We start from the raw sequence: 20,638 nt of genomic DNA on the forward strand, positions 1-20,638 counted from the left end.
GGATATCTTTCATGTACTTCGCATAGGCCGGAACGTGATTGATTAATTCCGTGAAAGGAATTGAGACTTCTAAATTCTTCACAATTTCCATGAACTTTCCAAGTTGATCATTAAATTTGGGCCTGGCTTGACGACTTGGAAAAGGAAGTCTAATCACAATGGGCTCCTTCTCTTTGGCCTTGTCTTCACTTTTCTTTGAACTTTCTTCTTTTGATAATTCTCCATCTTTGGAGTTTTGCACAATTTCTTCCTTTTCACTAGCTTCCACAACTTCATCCTCAACTTGCTTCTTCGGTGCTTCATACCTTGTACCACTTCTCAAGTGAATGGCACTAACCGTTTTCATGTCTAGGGGATTACTTTGAGGTGGTAATTGCCCCTTTTGTCTTTGTGAGCTTGAAGATGCTAGTTGAGTCAATTGTGTTTCCAACATCTTGGTGTGAGCTAGAATGTTGTTGATGGTGGTTTCCTTTGCTTGGCTATCTTTTTGCATTTGGGTGAAAAATTCTTGTTGATTCTTTTGCATTTGGAGGACCGCTTTTTGGACATCAAAACCTTGGTCATTTTGGTGATTGTATGGATTTTGATTTTGGTAACTTTGGTTTTGATTGTAAAAGGGTCTTTGATTTTGGTTTCTCATGGGTGGTGGAGTGTATGTTGTTTGAGGGTTTTGAACATTTTGGCTTTTGTATGAGAGATTTGGATGGAACTTGGTGTTTTCATTGTAAAAATTTGAATAAGGGGTACCACTTTTATATGCTTGGAAAGCATTCACTTGTTCGGTTGTTCCCCTACACTCACTTGGGTCATGACCCAAAGTTCCACAATTCTCACATATCCCACTTGGGATTGATGAGGATGCCGTCATGGCATTGACATGATGCTTTGATGATTTTGAGTTTTCCTCAAGTCTAGCCATAGCTTGTTCAAACTTCAAGTTGATTGTATCGATATGGGAGCTTAGTTGGGCACCTAATTGAGTAACGGCGTCCACCTCATACTTTCCTCCTCTAGTAGCCTTGCGAGGCCTACTATATTGTGAATTGTGGATTGCCATCTCTTCAATTTTGCTCCAAGTTTTGTTGTCATCAACCTCGGTGAACATCCCATTCGATCCCATAGTAAGGATATTTCTTGAGTCTTCATAAAGACCGTTCCAAAATTGTTGCACCAAAAACCATTCGCTAAGTCCATGGTGAGGACATGAGCGACAAATTCCCTTGAACCGCTCCCAAGCTTCATACAAAGACTCTTCATCCCTCTGCTTAAAACCCGTAATATGAGCTCTTAGCATGTTGGTCTTTTCCGGTGGGTAGAATTTTTTGTAGAAAGCTAGAGCCAACTTCTTCCAAGAATCTATTCCAAGGGTGGCCTTATCAAGGCCCTTCAACCATTGCTTTGCGGTGCCGATTAAGGAAAAAGGAAATAAGACCCATCTAATTTGGTCTTGAGTCACGCCCGTTTGAGAGATAGCATCACAATAATCGCAAAAGGTTTCCATATGAGAATGAGGATCCTCACTAGGCATCCCCCCAAATTAGTTCCTCTCAACTAGTTGGATGAAGGCGGACTTGGCAATAAAATTTCCGGTGAGATGTTGCGGTGTAGGAGTACCATTTGGTAGATTCTCCCCGGTGGGTACGGAGTGTGACGAGAATTTTGGCATTGTAGGTGGATTTTGTGGGGTATTGTGTAATGGGTTTTCTTCTCCTTCTATTGCGAAAGGATTGAAAAACTCACTAGTGGGTTGAACAACTTCACCAACACCTCTCAAATTCCTCCTAACAAGTCTCCTATTGTTCGTCAAGGTTCTTTCGATTTCACGGTCAAAAGGTAACAAATCACTTTGTAACCTTCTAGACATGCAAAATATCAAACAACTCAAAAACAATTAGAACAAACCTTGAGGAGTTTTACTTCCTCAAGGCGAAGAAAGACACAACTAATAACAATAAAAATAAATCTAAATCAAACAAACACCGTCCCCGGCAACGGCGCCATTTTTGATGCGATCCCGCTAAGTGTTCACAAATTAAGATGTGGTCGTTGGTCACGGTCGAATCAAAACACAATTTATAGCTTAACAAGCAACTCTATAATTAGTAAAGAGGCAAGTAAAGGTCGGATCCCAAGGGACGGGAGTTGAAATGAGATTTCTATTATAACTAGTGGTGTCTAAGGGGTGTCACAAATTGGGTTGATGTAGAAGGTTACTAAACTAGAATAACAATGAAAATAAACAAGCAAGATGAATAAAAAGGGGTGTAAACAACTGATTAAAGGCACTAGGGTGTCATGGGATCATAGGGGAATCATGGGATATGATCATACAAACATGTTCTCAAATATAAGCAAGCAATTATTGTTCTGATGGATTGAGTTGGGTTATATCTTACAATCCTAGGAAAGTTTGGGTCCCGGAGCCGAATCGATTAGATTGTACAACACCTACAAGTCGACTTAATTTTCCCTACTCAACAACATGCATGGTCTAATGAGACTCGAGTTGGGTTATGTCTTACAAGTCTCATTGAAAAGATAGGAGATGATAGTAAATGCAAGGATTCATAGGCTTAGCATTTCTTCAAATATAACATGTGCATGAGTTGAGATCAAAACAAGCAAGCAAATAAAACATGAAAGCATATTAATTTAAGCATGAATCATTCCCCATGTTGGTTTCCCCTAATCACCCATTAACCCTAGCTAAGAGACTACTCACTCATTATCATGTTGATCATGCTAGCAAGGTTGTCAATCATACCAACAATATGAAACATGATGAATAAATGAAAGTAATTAACAATAATTAAAAAGGGATTAAGAGATTATACCTACTAATGATTCCAATAATAAAGCAAGAATAATAGAAGTACTTGAATGCTAGATTGAGAGGCTGTCAATCTCCCAATAATAACCCAAATAATCTTCAATTACCCAAAATAAAGGATGAACAAAAGAGAGATTAAAGAACTAAAACTTGGATTAAAACTTGATTAATACTTGATTACAATATTGAAGAGAGATTTGATTGATATTAACTACACTAATTATTGATAAGAAGAACATGCTCCTCTAATTAGCCTAATGAGGTATTTATAGTGAAAATTAGGGAGGATGCATTAGGGTTAACTAAGGGCTAAACTAGTAATTACACTTTTTAAGTTGAGCAAGGAGGACCCGGTATTTTCTGAGAGAAGGGCTTCTCTTTTCGTAGCTTGAAGAAGACAATCCGTGCTGTGAAGAAATCCGGGCGGAATAAGGTCGGGACGGACGGATTTGGCCGGTGGAATCCGAGCGGATTCTGAGGAATCCGGACGGATTGTTGAGGGGGAATCCGAGCGGATTCAGGCACGGGACGCTCGGATTGTGCAAGGGCTGGACGGGCGGATTGTTGACAATCCGCTCGGATTGTCAGTCAGCATAGTAACTTCTTCTTTTCTTCCCTTTTCTTCATAAATTCCTTGCGGATTTCCTTGGGGACTCGAGGATCTTTCCTCAACATTGCTCTTCTACTATGATATGTACAAAGGCCTTCTAATCTTGTCTCTTCTTGATGCTTGGTCATTGAATTCGATCAATTTAGTCTTGTTTTGCCATGAAAATGCAAGATTCTTACTCCTTTCCTACCAAGGGATCAAAATCTCAAAGAATATGCAAAACAAAGAACTAAAGATAAGAAATGACTCAAATAAGCACTAAAAAGCATGGAAACAAGGCTAATTCGGGGGCTAAATATGCGCCAATTATGGTCACATCAATTTGAGGACCAAGTCTCCTTCTTTGATGTTCCTTGGCTTAACTCTTTTGTTGAAGGCTCGTTTGATACGTGCCTGATATGTTTGCACATTGTGTAATGCACGCAACCTTCATTCATCCAGGAGGATGAGTTCTTCATATCTATCCCTCTTCCACTCGGCTTCTGTGATTTGACTTTTGATTAAAATACGTAAGGATGGTATTTCTAGCTCGACTGGTTGTACAACTTCCATGCCATAGGTCAAATAGAAAGGGGTGGCCGCAGTAGGCGTCCTAATAGACGTACGGTATCCCCATAAAGCAATGGGTATCTTGCTTGGCCAATCTCGATAGTTGTCAATCATTTTCTTGAGAATTGTGACAACGTTTTTGTTTGCCGCCTCTACCGCGCCATTAGTTTGTGGTCTATATGGCGAGGAGTGGTGATGCTTGATTTTGTACTTGGCTAGCAATTGCTCAGTCTCAGCTTGGAAATGTGATCCATTGTCACTGATGATCTCATGTGGGCAACCGTATCGGCAGATGATGTTGGTTTGTATGAACTTTGCCACATTCTTGGCTGTAAGACTGGTGTAGAGAGCCGCTTCTACCCACTTGGTGAAGTAATCGATTGCTACTAGGATGAAACAGTGACCTCATGTTCCGGCTGGAGTGATCTTACCGATGATGTCAATTCCCCAAGCAGAAAATGGCCAGGGAGATGTCATGGTGTAAAGCAATGAAGGAGGGACATGTTGCACATTCCCGAAGATTTGACAATTGTGGCAATGTCTTACATATTTGATGCAATCGGATTCCATTGTGGTCCAATAATACCCCAAACGTGTGATTTTATTTGCCATAATGAGTCCACTCATGTGGGGGCCATATTCTCCATCATGGACTTCTTCCATCACTTTTCGTGCCTGTGAATGATCAAGGCAGCGTAGGATTACACCAAGAGGTGTTCTTTTGTATAACTCTCCTTGCATGAGATATTAGGAAGCTAGTAAGCGTATAGCACGCTGTCCCCTTTTGTCCATATCCGGTGGATAGGTGCCGTTGAGTTTGAAGTTTAGGATCGCTTGGAACCAAGGTTCCTCTGTGATTTCCTCTTCATCGGTGATTTGGTGCACATAAGCTGGTTATGACCGTCGTTCGATGCATAAAGGCATTTCTATCATGCTATCCGGCATATTAATCAAAGATGCGAGTTTTGCAAGAGCATCCGCAAATTGATTCTCCTCTCGAGGTAGGTGTAGGTAGGTTACATGATCGAAGAATTGGGCTACTTGATCCATTCTGGCTTGATAAGATGCTAAGCTTTCACTTCGGATTTTCCAAGATCCCGTAATTTGGTTGATGATCAAAGATGAATCCCCATGCACTCGAAGATTCTTGATGCCTAAACCTACTGCCGCTTGCAATCCAATGAGACAAGCCTCGTATTCTGCAACATTAATTGTCACCTCGAAGTCGAGTTTGACAGAGATTGGTGTATGCTCTCCTTCAGGAGAAATGAGCAACACTCCTATTCTAAATCCTCTTAAGTTCGATGCTCCATCAAAATAAAGTTCCCAGGAGTCTACATCGGTTTGGAGTATATCCTCATCCGGAAACGACCAGGTGTCTATCGTTTGTGTGTCATTAATGGGATTTTCTGCGAAGAATTCGGCGACGGCGTGCCCTTTTATAACTTTCAGAGGTACATACTTGAGATTGAACTCTAAGAGCATCAAAGTCCATCTTGCTAAACGTCCATTGAGAACGGGTTTCTCGAAGAGGTATTTGACAGGATCCATTTTGGAGTATATTTTGACGGAGTAGCTAAGCATGTAAGGGCGTAGCTTCTTCGTTGCCCACACAAGAGCGAGGCATGTATTCTCAAGTGGTGTGTATTTGCACTCGTACTCCAAGAACTTCTTACTAAGATAGTAGATAGCTCTTTCATCTTTTCCTACGGTTTGAGCTAGCATGGCGCCCATGGCCGTTTCGGTTACCGTGAGATATAAACCAAGAGGTTGATCTCGTTGGGGTGGCATGAGCACTGGTGGTTTGGCTAATATTTCCTTGATTCGGTCGAAAGCCTTATGATAGTCATCATCCAACATGGTGTGATCTGTTTTCTTTAACTTCTTGAAGAAAGGTTCGCAGATAATGGTGAGTTTCGATATGAATCGACTTATGTATTGCACCTTGCCTAGGAATCCTCTAACTTCTTTCTCCGTTTGAGGTTGCGGCATTTCGATTAGAGCTTTGATCTTAGAAGGGTCTTTTTTTATTCCTCGTTGGCTAACAACGTATCCCAGGAGTTTACCAGATGTTACTCCGAATGCGCATTTCTGAGGATTGAGTCTCATGTTGTACTTCCGTAGCCTTGAGAAGAATTTGCGAAGGTTCGCAATGTGCCCCTCTCTATCCTTGGACTTGACAATCATGTCATCTACGTATACCTCAACTTCTTTATGCATCATATCATGTAAGAGCGTAGTTGCGGTGCGTTGGTATGTAGCTCCGGCGTTAATTAACCCAAACGGCATAACCGTGTAGCAATAGGTTCCCCATTGAGTGACGAAGGCGGTCTTATGCATATCTTCTATGGCCATCTTGATCTGGTTATATCCTGCATATCCATCCATAAAGGATAGTAACGCGTGATCTGCTGTATTATCCACCAATATGTCGATATGTGGTAGAGGAAAGTCATCCTTAGGACTTGCTTTGTTTAAATCTCTAAAATCAACACAAACACGGATTCTCCTATCCTTTTTGGGTACGGGTACTATGTTAGCTACCTAGTGTGAGTACTCGGAAACTTTGATGAACCCGGCTTTGAATTGTTTATCGACTTCTTCTTTGATCTTGAGAGCCCATTCTGTCCTCATTCGACGAAGCTTCTGTTTCACGGGTTTGAAACCTGGTTTGATTGGGATTCTATGCTCTCCGATGTCCTTGTCGATCCCTGGCATGTCATTGTAGGACCAAGCAAAAACGTCTTTGAACTCATGCAGGAGGTCTATGAAACTGGCCCTTTCGGTAGGGCTCAAGGTCGTCCCTATCCTAAGTTCTTGGGGTTCTAGTTCGGTTCCTACGTTGATGGGTTCAGTGTTTTCTATTACAGGACCCCCTTCCCCCTCTTGTAGTATTTCTTTGGCTATGTAGGGAGGTATTTCGATTGAGTCTGGGTCTGGGTCATCCTCATTATCATCGTAAATGGAATTGCATTCAAGATAACACGAAGAGTAAGCAGAACCTGATGTATTCATATTAAAGTTTGAGAAAAGTTGAAACAAAGAAGCCATCTGATCCGTAGTCAGTGGCGGTAAAGGGACAGCCGTTAGGACATTTCCCGAACTACTGTTAATACTTGATGCTAAGCTAGGAGAAACAAGGGGAGTGGGAATGACGACAGGAGGAGACTCTCTAGGAACTTCTCTAGACTACGACTCTGACTCCGACTCTTACTCTGACTCGAATTCATCGTCTTCTGGTTCTCCTTTGAACATCTCTCCTTCTCCAGTGGTGAGCTTGAAGAGTCTTCCTTGATTGTTTGTCCACTTGATCGACTTTCTCCATCCTTTCTACTGATTGGTGCTGGTTTCCGTGATTAAGGCGGTAGGGTTGAAGTGATCGTCTTGAAGTATCATGGTAATGATCTCATCTTGCGCGGCTCTAACAAATCAATCTTCTCCAAATAGTAGACTAACAGCTTGTTCGTCTAAGCAAGGTGCTTGACGAGTCTTGACGGTAGGAACCGTTTCTGGAGGAATGAAGTAGCAATCGTGAAAGATCTCGATTCCGGCTAGCTTCTTTTCGAGATAGTGCCAAGGTTCGGGAAATCCGTGAAAGATATCTTGACTTCCTACCCTAACGAAGTATCCATTTAGGGTAGGGAGGTAGGGTCGCATTTGGATTCCCACATTCTTACGGTTTTGGACTTGTTCGAGCATCTCGAGAACTTCCTCTTTAGTGGGTTTGTATCCTAGTCCAAGTGGTATTCTTTGTGAGTTGCCTTCTTTGTAGGGTGCAAAAGTGTTCCTTCGGATAGGATTCAAAGGCATTCCTGGGATGTATCCCTGGGATTTGAGCATGTGGTTGACCACTAAATTGGAGTAGGGATTGAAGTATAAGGGTGCCAACTCACTTTCTATGACATTTATGATATGGAAGCCCGCAAGTTCATGTACTGGATCCGCAAGGACATGATTAATTGACTTCTTTACGATTATTGCCTTGATGGGCGACGAAGTGATCGTCACCACTTTACCATTTAGTGGGATTTTAATTTTCTGGTGGAGGGTGGATGTTACCGCTTTGGAAGCGTGAATTCAAGGTCTTCCTAGAAGTATGTTAAAGGATGCTTCAATGTCTACTATTTGGAAGTTGACTTTTCGTTCAATCGGCCCTGTGGCTATGGTTAGGTTAACAAGTCCTACTACCTTTCGTCGTGTACCATCATATGCGCGAACACCTTGGTTGGTAGGGGTCCAATCCGACTCTTTCATGCCCAATTTGTATGCCGTTTTTAAGGGTATGACATTGACTGCGGAGCCATCATCTACCAAAGTCATTGGCACATTCTTCTTTAAGCAAATGACAATGATATACAGAGCCAAGTTATGACTAGCACCAAATGGTGGCAAATCTTCATCCGAGAAAGTAATAGGATTACTTAGCTTTGGTGATTCTTGGAAGACCAAGTTGACCACTTCATCGGATGTGGAGTTATGTGCCACATTTAGTTTGGCCAAGGCTTGCAGTAAAGCTTGGCGATGTGGGAATGAGCTTGCCACTAGTTGCCAGACTGAAAGATCAGCCTTTGTCTTCTGCAGTTGTTTTAGCAAATGGTCGGTGGAGCCATCTTCATTATCATTTGGTGTGACCACATTGGTTGGACCGTTTGCTATGGGACCATTTTGAGAAGTGTTTTGCTATGGGCGTCCCGAACGAGTAAGGTGGTCTACATCCTGATCTTCACAATTTTGGACTATTTCCTCACTGAGTTTGACTAAGTAGTGTTCAGTGAGATACTCATCTTCATCATCATCGGCCCATATTCTATTGACAGTAGTAAGTTCCCTCATTCTTATGATTTCGGCCTCCAATTAGATAATTTGGTCGACTAGTTCATCAACCATGGCTACTACTTCTTGCATTGTAATGTTTTGAGAGAAGACTAGTGGTGCATGTTCTTTAAGTGTTGCGTTGGAATCATGTAGGGTTGCCACTGCACTCTCTAGTTCCATGACTTGCCTATTCACACATTTTGCCCATGCAATGAAATCGGTGATGGTTGGGGAAATGGTAGAGTAGTTCCCTTCATTCTTTATTGCATGAAGTTCATCTTCGACTGGAGAAATTAGGTGTGAACAATCTATGGTAGATTCTTCACTTGTAATCACTAGAATTCCAAGAGGATTCTGAGTGTTGTTAGGCTTACCTCCAGATGGTATTGGTAGGCGACCGTCTTCAATCATGTCTTGAAGTACATTTTTCAGTTTGTAGCATTTCTCTGTATCATGTCCCTTGCCTTTATGGTATTCGCAGTACGAATTCTCATCCCAGAACTTGGATTTCTTTTCTGGTTCGGGTGTAGGGCCTATGGGTTGAAGTTTACCCAGTTTCATCAACTTTTTAGAGCATTGGAATATGTGTCCCTAAGATTTGTGAATTTCCTTGGTGGGGTACTCTTCTTAGATGGCTCGAGAAGGTTAACTTCATCAGTTTTGCTAGTAGGGCCTTAAGAACGACTTGTTGAGCCTTGATATCCACGGCCTACCGTTTTGGACAAGACCCCTTTACGGATGTCATCTTCGATCCTTGTTCCTGGTACGGTTAAGTCTTTGAAGGTCTTAATGTTTTGGTACCTCAAATGACTTGCATAGATGGGCTTGAGATTGTCCACGAACTTCTCCACGAGAGTAGCTTAATCTAGACGTTCAACAAGTTGAGTACTAGTCTTCCTCCACCTACTTAGGAAGTCGGTGAAACCTTCTTTATCATTTTGGGTAAGAACCTCTAAAGTGCGCATGTTGACTTGGATTTTAGCATTATCCGCATATTGCTTGGTGAATTCAATTGCGGCATCGTCCCAGGTAGCAATTTTCTTGTGCTCTAGAGAATAGAACCATATTTTTGGGATGGTGTCAAGAGATGAAGGAAAGATCCTTAAGAACATCTCGGGTTTAATACCTTTGATAGACATATAATCCTTGAAAGCACGAATATGGTTCAAAGGGTTTTCATGCCCCTGGAATTTAGGGATATCCGTCATGTTGAAGTTGGTTGGCAACTTGGAACTCACGACTTCATATTTGCGATTATTTTCCCTATAAATGTCATCCCCTTTGAGATACATCAATTGTTCCTCCAAGTATTGGAGTCGTTTCTCAGCTGTAGTCATACCTATGGGAGGGTTTTCGTCCCCAGAGTTATTCACAAATTCATCAGACACTTCACGTTCTCGAGGAGGCATCCTCATTTCCACGGCATATATTCGGCCTTCGATTGTGTCAAGGCGATCATACACTTGGTCTTGAGTGACTTGGAGATGAGCTAGTGCGGCTAGGATTTGATCATTACCATTCTGGAGTTGGTTGAAGTTCACGTCGCTTGTTTCAGGCATCTTGGAAACTGAATAAGAGATCGACGACGAATCAAAACACAATCGACCATTCTAGCACACTTACTCAAAAAGGAATGTTTTAACTCGTGAAGTGCGAGTGTGCCACTTGTGTCAAGTGGGGTTTGAGAAAATGACAAAGTTTGAAAATGTTAGTCCTAGTCAACTTTTAGTGTAGTTGTAGGAGTGCACTCAAAGTGAGGTTTTGAAATGGGTTTTGAGGCCCGAATTTTGACTCGACAATTGGACAAAGTTTCGACTGGTTTTGCGCTAATATTAGGCCTATGTTTCGAAAAATTTTACATTTTAAAAGGGATTTTGATTTTACAAAAATCATCATGGTTTTGTTTAGAAATGGTGATCACATATGGTACAAACATTATACAAGCATTATAACGGGATGCTGAGTGCATTAGAAGGGTTTTGGCTTTAAAGGGTGGGTTGCCATACCGAACAATCAAACCCGAGGTCTGTGGAGAGGCTCGTACCAAACAAGAGTAAGGCCGATTCCTAGTCCATTTACTCAAGTAGTGAAAGTTCTTGATACAAACAAGAGTAAGTACCATGGTATGGATGGCGTCAATCGCTATCCATCCTTAGGCCCAAATAAGAATTAGGACCGTTTAGACTGGACGATTGGTCGAATGGGTTGGGTTGGGCCTACGAAGGCCGAATGAAACAATCTAGGAAGACCGAGTTATGAAAACCGAAAATTGTCTTGTACAAACTATTCCTTAACCTTGTTCAAGTTTCACCCTTTTGGCTACACGTAAGTGTATTATCCCCAGTGGAGTCGCCAAACTGTGGACGCGGGCCCACGGGGGTGAAAAGCGAAGCAAGCTTTTTAATCTTTTGATTTGTTTGCATTTGTGGAGTCGCCACCAATTTATTGTGGAAAATTGGAAACCGTTCGAATACCTCGTGTCATGTCAAGACACAAAGTAATGACATGAACACTAAGCACTCGTTACCCTTAGCATTCTATGTCTAGAATGACTCTCGTGGATGCCAATGAACACGGATGTTCACAGAGATCTGGAGTAAGGGTGAGGGTACGTATTAGGAAGCTCTTTTGATCGAACACCTAATCCCGCCCGCCTCGATAGCGGCCTCTACTAATGATTAGGGAAATTGTCTATACTCGATATATTTTCGATTATATGCATGCAATGCAACATCCATTAGATTAATCCTAGCATGTGAGAATTAACTAAGTCGGTTAACACGTAATTTAGCATACAATTAATGTCGAGGTAGAGATTTAGATCGATTGCATGTGAAAGCATACAAACAATGCGATAAAAGAAATAAAATAAAAAAAACAATAAAGAAAATTATAATAATTACATCGGATTTAATTGATTTATATCGAAAATACATTTAAAACGGATAATTTGGGAAAAGAAAGAATAAATAAATAAACGAACAGAAATTAGGTGATAATACGAATAATAGTTAATTAAACACGCAATTAATAAACTAGGTCAAAGCGGAAACGGGAGTTCAGAGACAGAAATCAACCGGGAACAGGCGCAGCAGAGCTGCGTGCCCTGGAAGAGGCGCAGCAGTCGCTGCGTCTGTTCCTGAGTTGAGTTCTGGCCGTGAAGCCGAAACCGCATCTCGTTAATGTTCATTGGTGAATTTAATGGTTGATTATAAATAATTGACTCGGATGAAAGTGATTTACATATTATTTACATGTGAATGAGGTCATGAAATCGATAAAACATGAATGAAACTGATTAGGACGGATTAATTACAAGATTTATAAGATTATTAATTATAAATTAACAAACTAATCAAATTAATTAGACTAAACAGTTTATTAATGATGGATTAATGATGGTGATGATAAATAACAGATGAAAGTATATCAAAGGCGAATTCCAGAGACTCAATATGGATGAATCAAACCTCTAAAAACCCGAATTGATTTGAATGACGAAAACCCGAAAATATGAATTATAAGGGATTTAAGTCGGGATTTAATGATGAATTAATTATTAAGAATTATGAATAAATTACAGTTTAAAATTATCATGCCTAAATTATCGGGTTAAAATAAATATGAACAATTGATAACAAAACAAAAACAATCAAATTATCAAAAGACGAAGGAAGAATAAAGGAAGCAGGAACTGCGGCAGCCTCACGAAGAGGCGCAGCAGGTATTGCGTCCCTTCGAAGAGGCGCACCAGTTGCTGCGTCCTTTCTCGACGGTTGTCTTCTGCTAATCCGTAAAAAGGGTTTAAAACAATGTTTTCCAAATCGGTTTTAAGAATACTTTCGACATGAATCTTACAATGATGATTACAATAATAAAGAACAAAAATAAAGTAGGGATTTACACCCTCATACTTACATGTTTGACGAAACGAGATGAACTAAGTTAACGTTTAGTGATGCTCGACTCGAATGTAGACGAAAATGCCCTCTAGGAGGAAAACGAATAAGATTGATTAATGTTGATTACTGTAGAGTTGGTCAAATTGGTCGGTCATGCAAAACGAGGCTGGTACTCAGAAAGATCCGAGTTTACGTGGTCGAAAGTTCAAGCACGTAGACGCCAAAAAGTAAGAACGTGGTCTAGAATGCAAAGGGAGAAGAGAAGGGCGGACACTCGCGTGAGAAATATGTGAGACCGAGGGTCTGTATTTATACTAATCACACGGAGGAAGTAGGGTTTTCAAAGAAACTTTGGAAGTGAATCTCGAAAAGATATGGAAAATACGCAAAAAAGGACTGAGGAAGAGGCGCAGCAGGCACCGCTTCTCTTGGAAGAGGCGCAACACTTGCGGCGTCCTTTCCTCAGTGGTTTCCTCCTGCGGAAGAAAGATTTCCGTGTTTCTATTATGGAATAGTGGATTAATCTCATTTCCTTAATATTTTGTGTGAATATTACGGGAGATATTTTACCAAAGATTAAAAGATTGGAAAATATGGAATAGAAATATCCGGAACATTCCAGAACATTCTGACTCGGTATTTTAAATTGTTATTAGAAAATGAAGAGGGTTTTTGACCCGGACTCCAAATGTACTCTAATTACTGCCAAAACGATTGTATCGGCACGTAGATGACAATTAAGAGGTAGACACAAGTATTTGAGCGATCACTTGACGATAAACTTACGAACTGTCATAAATCGTTCCCTATACCAAACATGCGACCCAATAATCACCGGGTGGTTTGCGGGAGGTGCAGAAATGAGGTATCTACACATCATCATTAACGACCTTCCTTGTGTCTGAAGTGTCCTTATCATCAGACAATTTTGGTCCTTCATATGAACGACCACTTCTCAAATTAATCAAGTTTACCATTTCGTGTGGATTCTTCTCAGATTGGGACGAAAAATGACTCGGTTTCCTCGTGGACTGATTGGCGGTGAGTTGAGCAACTTGAGTTTCAAGTGACTTGATGGATGCTTCTTTCTGTTGGTCACTTAGTTGCCATTGCTTTGTTAATGACTGAAGCATTGTCTTTAACTTAGCTAGCTGACTTACCCCACTTGAAGATGATGCTCCTTGATTCGGTGGAGGAAAAGAAGGGGGCTTTTGGAAGCCTTGTTGAGCTTTATGAGGAGGGACATATGGCTGCTGCGGTAGAGGAGTGGGATTAAGAACATTTTGACTTGTCAACCTCAAATTGGGATGGACTGCCCCTTTATTGTTGTAATAAGAACCTCTTCCTTGCCTATATTGCTGAAAGGCAAGGACTTGTTCTTTCTCAGTAAGACAGTCAATAGCAATATGACCGTCATCGCTTCCACACCTCTCACAAGTGACAGTTTCCTGTCTAGTCAACAGATGAAGCGTCTGTTGATCCCCAGTAGATTTCAGCTCCAATCTATCAAACCGGGCATTCATGGCTTCCAGCAGAGCCACGACTGCCTTATCAACCGAATGGACCGTTCGAAAACCGTCCCGTGGGTTCCCGTATTCAGAACAATGAGTCGCCATCTCCTCAATAATGCCCCATCCCTTATCATCAATATTCTTTTGAAATCTTCCGTTGGATGAGGTGTCAAGTATAGCTATGTGGTCATCGTACAACCCATTGTAGAACTGGTTGCACAAAAACCACTGATCAAAACCATGGTGAGGAAGAGACCTCACCAACTTCTTAAATCGACACCAAGATTCATAGAAAGTGTCATCAGGTGCCTGCTTAAAACTAGTAATCTTACCCCTCAGTTGATTAGTGCGTTGTGGAGGGAAGTATCTTTTCTAGAAGGCAAGTGCGAGAGTCTCCCAGTTGGTGATACCAGCAGCAGTCCTTTATCTTGTCTTGAGTTACTCCCTTAGTAGCGGGAATAGTAGAGCAATAGTCGGTAAAGACTTCCATATGCTTTCGCGGATCTTCACCCGCCACACCTCGGTACAGATTTATTTCCACCAGATTTATGTAAGACGAACGGATATCGAAAGTGTTCGGTCCTCAGTTTGGAGGTTTAAACCTTTAGGAATCGAGGATGCTTTGGGCTCCAAGTGACTTGCAATGTTAGGCATCTTTACAAGCGTGTTGGCAGAAATGAGATTATCTTCTTCAAAAGACTGGTCTTCTGCAAATAAAAAGTGTTGTAGCTCGGGCTCGAAAGTACTCAAGTCTTCCTTTCGAAGTTCTCTTTGCAGACGGAGTCTATGCCGAAATAGTCTTTCTGGGTCCGAATCAGCTGGAACTAATACCGACCTGTTTGATCTGGGCATACACAACACTGAAAGAGATAAATGAGAACTACCTCAAGGAATAGAAATTCCCTGAGACGGACAAAAATAAACGAAAACAAAAACAGATAGGGCTATTGCCTCCCCGGCAACGGCGCCAAAATTTGATACTGCCGTTTTGTACAAAAAATAAACCTAATTAAAACTAACAAAGAAGCTAGTGATAAGAAGGGTCGATCTCCACAGGGAGGCAAGATATCTGTTAAAAGTCCGTCTATTTGGTCACAAATGGGGGTTTTGAATTTTGGTTTCTAAACTAATAAAAGATTAAAGGAAAGAGCAGTCAAGAGAGAGCAATAAAAGGCAGAAAATATGAATAACGTGATCAAATAAGAGAAAGTATGCCAGGATTTCGGTTCACCATGGTAGTCTATCGACTCAGCTGCAAATAGCCTAGACAGTCTACTATGAGACGGATACAGGAAAGGTCCTTCCGGTCCACTTTCTATCCTAGATTGCCACTAACTTAACTTCCATCCTCATTAGGGTAGTCTACTGTTCATAGCAGGTCTATTTAATCCAATCTTCGGATCCAGGAGTAAATTTAACCAGATTATAGGTAACTTAGAAGCGTGCACTCAACTAAGTCGATATTTTAGTTAAATTGCCGTTGGTACAGATTCTCACAAGTAAACTATCTAGTCTATTCGCTACATCGTCACAATCCTACCATGGATTCCCTAATCCCGACATGAAAGAATTTAGCTACTCATATTACTAGTGATGTCAACAATAATAATAATGAATATACTAATTAGAGACATATTAAAATAACAATAATTATGCATAAGATGAATTAGGGCAGAAATTAAGATGGAGAGAAATAAGAATTAAAGCAACAAATAAATAGATTAGGATTAAGAGAAGAAAAGTGATTACAATCTCAAGCAATACGGCGTAGAGAAAAATCTAAATCCAAGTAAGAGATTAAAGGAAGAGTTAGCAGTAGAAAAATGTATGAAGGAGAGATTAAGAGAGTTCTTAGATGAAAAAGCGTAAGTCCTAATGACCTAATTAATCAAAGCTTAAATAGGCAAAACAAAGACTTCAATAAAATAAGTCTAACACGGGTTAATTAAGTCCGTGTAATACCAAAACTTCTCGATCGAGTGATATAAAACCACTCGATCGAGGGCTTCATCAGCTAATCCTCTCGATCGAGTAAAAATCCTTCTCGATCGAGGAAACCCAAATTCCAGCATTTCGATCGAGTAAGCTAAAGTACTCGATCGACCTCTTCTATCCTCCAAACCACTCGATTGAACCAAAATGCTTCTTGACCGAGGGCCTTTCTTCAAGATCCGCTTATAAATCGTCATTGACCACACTTTACGCAATTTAAAGCATGATTCTCACTCTAACATTCTCGTCTCCTCAATATGCATGCTAAATAAGACGAAAAGAGTACGGTTTCACCACTTTCAGGTTCATTTCTGCAATTCAGACTAAACAAACCAAAGTAGCCATTCGGGGCATTTTGCAATACATAACGGTATAAAAATGCATAGAAATACGTGCAAAATAAGACTAAAAAGGCTATATAAAATGCACGTATCATTGTTCAGGAGTAAGGGCCCTACTTTTTCACAGCATAAAACACTGAGAGAGGGGCTTATCTATCCTAAGCATGCTGTCATTAGTACGTTAGCAGTGCAAAGTAGACTCCCTACTATAGATAATATTTGTAGTAGGGGGCTTGCTATGGTCAACAAGTGTGCTTTATGTGAACATGATTCTGAGACCACGAGCCATCTATTTTTTCATTGCCCTTTCTCTTCAGCTGTATGGCATGCCATTGCTGTATGGCTCAGAGTCACCCATGAGACTGGTTTGAGTTCTATATTTACTTGGTATCGTTCTCATAATAGAGGCAGGAGTCTGCTAAAGCGACTGCGGCGGAGTGCTCTTTGCTATGCCATTTATTTGATCTGGAAAGAGCGGAACATGAGGATCTTCAAGGCTGTGGCTTCTACCCCTTCTTCTTTGGTATGGAAACTTTAGTATCTTGTCTATCTTCGTGCTAGATTTCATGATGTTTCTTAGTTGCTCAGTCTCATTTGTATTTTGCTTGGTTTTTGTTTCTTAGGTGGCCACACTGGCTTACCTTGTAGATTGGATTAGGATATGTACTCGAAATTTTTATCTATTAATATAAGATCCTAACTTTCTGCAAAATAATAATAATAATAATAATAATAATAATTTAAAAATTCGACTAAAATAGACAGAATTTCAGACAGTTTTCTCAGCAGAATTGTGTGACTGTTTTTGTGTGATTTTTGCCAATACAAATGGGATATAATTAACAAACTAATTTCCAAGCAAGCACATGAAACCAATCTGGTAATTTGAGGGCTTAAATTAAACCAACTCAAGCAAGCACAGAGTTAAATTCAATTTAAACAAATAACAAGACTCAAAATAGACTAAGCAAGCACAAGACTGTTTGGAACTTGTCACCATGTACTTAGTCACCTTGTAAGCAAGCACAAGAAGATATCAAGCCTGACTTATCACTAAGACTCAGCAAAGAAATAAGATTTGGAAAATTTGAGATAATTCTTAAGGTTTATCATTAATCCAGTCTGCCTCAATGCAATGGGGATAGAGGACCTTATATAAGCCTATTTCATACAATCTCAGTATAATAAAACCCTAGGAAATCCTCATCTAAAGACCAGGATTGAAGCTTACATGAAAACAAAATTAAAATGGGTATTTTACAACGGATTCAAAGGCAGAAAGGACAAACTAACAGGTACGTAAAAACAAAAGAGCATCTTGTGATATTGACAGGTTCTGACTTCTCCTTTGCCTTGGCTTGTGAAAGAGTCTCAGCCTTGTTCCAGGTTCATCAAGTGGCTCAAGGTGTTATCTCAAAAGTGTGGAAGCAAGGCCAAAAGGTCTTCAAAGCAGTTTTCCAAATGTTTAGCCAAAAATAGCAATAAACTTTATACAGAAAGGTCACATGTTGGTTCTTGGTTTCAATTTGAACTTTCTGAGGTGAGATGGCCTAGCTCCTTAGGCTTTGTTAGGACTTAGTTAAATAGTGATTTAGCTGGCCATGGTGGCAGCTGGTGGTTAGCTTGGACTTGGCTCTTTTGTCCTGGTGATGAGTCACATTTATATGCATTTATATGACTCCTTTTAATTACTTTTGATACGGTTTTCGTGCTAAATTACATTGCTTTTATGCTATTTTTATTAGAATGTCGTTACTTCCGCTATTTTGTGTTTGAAGAGTCTATCGATCCGAAATACTTAAGAGATGGGGAGGGGGGTGAATTGAGTATAAGTAAATAAGCCCACTTTTTCGATTATGTCCGTATGGAGCGTGTAAATATCAATTAGTATGAATTTATTGATTAGATTCAACTAACATGATTGTATTTGAAATGAAAAGTAAAACTAACTATGTAAAAGATGCAGGGACACACGGATTTTTGAAGTGGTTCAGTTTCACAAGTCGAAACCTACGTCCACTATTCTCGATTAATAATTTTAGTACCATTCTACGGATTACAAAGTTACTAACCCACTCGTACAACTAACTCTAGTTGTAACTCAAATGAATACCGTTAAATACTCGATCTATCTTTCTTACGTTAATAAGAAAGTGTTTTATTGTTCTTTCGATGTTCACACAATTGAACGAATAAGAAACAATTCTAAGCACTATTATCCAATAACGATATTGGTACGGTCATTATAAACCAAAAATAAATACCTAAGTACTACTAATAGAAGTCAGTGATAAGTAGGGTCGATCTCCACAAGGAGGCGGTCACTATATACTTGTCAATTTAGTCCGTCTGAGGTCACAAGATGGAGGTTTGAGTTGTTTAAACTAAACTAAATGAGATTAAAGCAAGAGAAAAGAGTAAGAGAGATTAACAATAAAAGTGAAAGAACTAGAACTGTCGGGTCATAAATGAATGTCAGATGATTGCAGCTAGGGTCACAGATCGGTCGCGTGTATCAGTCTAAGGGGTACCGAATATCTCCTTCCGGTCTCAATTCACCCTAAAACGCTATTAGCTTAGCTTCCACCCCCACTAAAGCATCATAATGTTCACTGCAGGTCTCACCCCTTCCAACCTTCCGGTCTAGGTTAAGGTTTACCAAGATTAATTAAGCTAAATGCATCGATTCAAGTAGCTAGTTACAGTTAATTGCAGTGATTAACAACAGAGACGTAATAACAACGAAAGATCTGTAAACCTAATTAACAACTAATAACAATCATTGAATCCCCTAAATCCTAGTAGGAAATTTAGCTAGACATAACGATAAATAAAGCAAGAGCAAAAGGTAAAGGAAAAATCAACATCATAAATTAAGGGGAAAGTAAAGAGAGAGAAAGAGTAAAAGGAAGAATTACAGATTAAGAGATCCGGAAAAAAGAGCAGAACAAAGTAGCAGCCATTAAGAGACGTAAAACAGTGTTTTAGAGTGTATGAAATGTAAAAGGTGTGTTTATGACCTAATCCCAACTTCCTTTATATAGGGAAGCGAGATTTTACAAACATAAACCTAATCACTGACTAACTAACCTGTGTATTAAAGCAAACTACTCGATCGAGCAACTTTATATGACTCGATCAAACAAATCCAAACTAAAACCTCTCGATCGAGGACTTTAGGTACTTGAGCGAACACTATCAAAAATAAGCAATTCGATCGAGTAGAAAAAGGACTCGATCGAACAAGATTGTACTCGATCGAGTACTTTCCAGCGCACAATTCCTGCTTCGCGCACTTAATTTCAAACAGCTGCCATTTCTTCGTTCCTCAGGCAAACAGGGCGTTTCTGGTGGAGTTGGAAAGCTAAGAGGACAAGCTTCCATCCTCAATTGGAATCACCTGAAAATATGTTGTAGAACTCGAGATATGGCTCTCAAAAGTAGGCACTAGTAACTTGAAGTTCTTCCTTTGCTCGCCTAGCTACCTTACTTCTTTGCGCACCTCAAAATAGTAGTTTCCTAGCTCCGACTTAACTCATCTCCTAAATGCACGCATAGGGACATGTTTTAGGCTTGATTATGCTCCTCTTCAGTTCATACCTGCAAAGTAGACTATTCGGGGGACATTTGTAGCTAAACACCAATAAATATGCATAGAGATGCGTGCAAATATGATACAAAAAGTCTATATAATATGCACGCATAAGATATCAATAAACGTAATTGACAAATGAAGAACTTGACTTTTAAAAATAAAAAATAAAGTAAGGAGTTTTAAAGGCGGTTGCAATTAAAAGAATTTTACTTTACTCTCGTGATATGCTCAAAAACAATTTTGCGTGAAAAGTCCTAACTTAATTAAAAGAACGAAAGTAGTATTTATAGAAGACGGAAACTAGGGTTAGAATTTCAAAACCCTAGAGCCATGTGTCTCGTGTGAAAGAAGAAAGAATTCTTCTTAATATTTTATCTTATCTTTTATGGAATAATATCTTCGTAAATAATAAAGAAAATATGAAATCTTTCTTTAATAATTATATCAAGATATATTCTACATTTTTTATGGAAAACATATCTTATTTAGATGA

At 39.9% G+C, this 20,638-nt stretch overlaps 2 non-coding genes across 2 annotated transcripts; both read left to right on the forward strand.

The window, feature by feature from the left end:
- Positions 1-1,187: 1,187 nt before the first annotated feature.
- Positions 1,188-1,294, forward strand: LOC141624125 (small nucleolar RNA R71). Its single transcript, XR_012533936.1, has one exon. It is a non-coding gene; the product is annotated as a small nucleolar RNA R71 (small nucleolar RNA).
- Positions 1,295-14,452: 13,158 nt separating this feature from the next.
- LOC141625347 (small nucleolar RNA R71) lies at positions 14,453-14,559 on the forward strand. Its single transcript, XR_012535132.1, has one exon. It is a non-coding gene; the product is annotated as a small nucleolar RNA R71 (small nucleolar RNA).
- Positions 14,560-20,638: the final 6,079 nt, after the last annotated feature.

The sequence above is a fragment of the Silene latifolia genome, chromosome X (genome assembly GCF_048544455.1).
Source record: "Silene latifolia isolate original U9 population chromosome X, ASM4854445v1, whole genome shotgun sequence".
Taxonomy (NCBI): domain Eukaryota; kingdom Viridiplantae; phylum Streptophyta; class Magnoliopsida; order Caryophyllales; family Caryophyllaceae; genus Silene; species Silene latifolia.